The sequence below is a fragment of the Hydra viridissima genome, unplaced genomic scaffold (genome assembly GCF_058129835.1).
Source record: "Hydra viridissima isolate aposymbiotic clone 2 unplaced genomic scaffold, HvirCarnegie_v1 scaffold_14, whole genome shotgun sequence".
In the NCBI taxonomy this organism is placed as follows: Eukaryota; Metazoa; Cnidaria; class Hydrozoa; order Anthoathecata; family Hydridae; genus Hydra; species Hydra viridissima.
The window spans coordinates 10,130,579-10,133,078 of record NW_028324313.1 but is presented as its reverse complement, the minus strand read 5'-3'; positions in this window follow the sequence as shown (position 1 = coordinate 10,133,078).

Below are 2,500 nucleotides of genomic sequence, written 5' to 3'. Positions count from 1 at the left end.
TATATTTACCAATAACTAAACCGCACGCGTCATATCTGTGATAAAACGGTATGTTACGTAGATGTTGTTGCTCTGCAATCGTGCGTATCTCTCAATATGGATATACCCTAACAGACCTAATGATCTGTTGATAAGTAAGTTCTGTTAACAGGCCTAAGTAGGATCTAACAGAACTAAGTAAGATCTGTTGATAAGTAAGTACGTTCAATGGCCATGTTATAGAGCTGCTTGTGGTGACGCAGCTTTAGGCGTGAGCCTGGGCTTATTGCTGATTTAAACTGTGAGCGCAGCTTCGATGAAAGTCAATGCGTAAGTGCGCAATTAGCAAAAACTAAATGAACTTTATCAGTTTTACCAAATAAGCTTATTACTTTTATCACAGTTTATAATTTTCTCTGCTTCACAGCAGCAGTAATTTTTCCCGATATTGGCCCTAATGCCTCTTCACTGGACCTGAGATAATAATCCATTTGTACAACATTCTTAAGAGCGCAGCCGTTCAATTTTTGTTGAATGGATTATTGCACATGTTATGAATTCCAAGCTAACTTCTCATCTAGTAGAGGTGCTTTGCGATAGCGAAGAGGAATAATATTTACGATTTTCGTAGTATTTGTGTTGTTGGGCAGAATATTGCATGACGATTGGCAGAGCGAAAAGAAGAAAAGAAGCATAACCTCCGTAAGACGAAAACTCCATAAGAAAGTTAGAAAAAGCGTAAGGGAGAAACATTCGAGTTGATATGAAAGTAGCTACAAAAAGTTGGAAGAAGAGGAGTCAGGATTTAGGGTTAGGGTTAGGGCTAGGGTTAGGGTTAGGGTTAGAATAACGGCATTACATTGATAAAGCCAAACTATAAAGGAGCCAAACTATAAAGGAGCTGGAAAAAGAAGGAAATGCATAGAAGAAAACAATCAGCAGGGAGCTAAGAATTTCAGCTCTCTTTTAATAGACCTATTTAACCTTACCTACTCTAAGCTAAGTTAAAGAATGTTTCGTTTCTAAGAATGAGACAGTGTTTAGTTAGTTTTGAGTGAGGTAATGCTGGGTAGATGTTGTGGCTGTACAGTTATGCATCCCTGTGATGTAACAAAAGGAAGCTCATCTTAGCAGCAAGTTTCAACCAATCAATGAGTAAGTCGTATTCGTTTGTCTTTTGAGAGAGCTTTTTAAATGCAAACACCTCCTTTTGTTTTTTGTTTTGTTTTGCAATGATGATGTTATTTTCTGATTGATTTCGAAGACAGTTTCCTAGGAAGACCTTTTGAATTTGCATTTTTTTCTCCGTCTGCTGCTGCTGCTGCTGCTGCTGCTGCTGCTGCTGACAATGATGGTGATGGTGATGCTGCAAGTCGTTTGGACTAACAGCTTCGTGTTGTCTAAATGATGTGACCTTTTTAAAGTGACTTAGGCTCTTTTTTAAATATGATATAGCGTTAGGGTTAGGGTTAGGGTTAGGGTTGCGTTTAAAGTGGCAAAATTTTAAAAATATGATTTGTTGTATTTCTAAAGTTGCTCTACTTCACAATGTCAATTTGGATCCATTTAAACGTTTTTTGTTTCTTTAAATCAAATAAGCTTTTGGTTTTGTTTTGCAGACAACTCTTAATCGATTTTCATCTTAGAAATGAAGTTTTTGTTTCTAAAAGCGAACTAGCTTCTTTCTAAAGCAACACTTTTGAAAGTGAGCTAGCTGTTTTCTGATGCGAATAATCTTTTTAAAAGACTTTGTTCCAGTGAGCTGGACATCTCTGGTGAGACTTTTAAACTGGCTTTAAACCCTTTTAAAATGGTTTGCAGTTGGTTTTACATTCTAAAGCGACTTAGCCTTTTGTTTTGGTTTTGGTGAGCAGAGAACTCTTAACCGCCTTGATGTTCTTTTTACAAATGAAGTTATCTTTTTTAAAAGTGACCTAGCTTTTTCTTCTTAAGCAGCTTTGCATTTTTTGAGAGTGATGTAAACTTTTTATTTATTTGGAAATAGCAAAAGTGAAATAGCACTTTTCAAACATGAATAGTCTTTTTAAAAGACTTTGATCATGCAGTGAGTGAGTGAGTGAGTGAGTGAGTGAGTGAGTGAGTGAGTGAGCTAGACATTTAAGAGACTTTTAAAGTGGCTTAAGCCCTTTTAAAGTGATATGAAGCTTCTTGAATGTGACTTATTATATATTTTAAAGCGACTTAATGTGTTTCTTTAAATGTGACTTAAAATTGTTGGTTAAGTCACATCTACCATTCTTAAAATGAAAACTTGTATTTCTTTTTTAAAGAGACCTTTTGCTTCTTAATTAAAGACTTCTTTTTTTTCTAAAAGGGACTGCAGTTTTTGAAAGTGACCGAGCCTTTGAAAAAAATAAAAAGTAGGCATTTTTCACTGTGCATCTTTTTAAAATGGATTCAGCGTCTTCTGTAATGAAAACTTCTGTCTTGCAAACAAACAAATGTTTTTGAAATTCATTTTGTAGTGTGGTATGGAATTTCTGAAATAGATGTGTAGTAT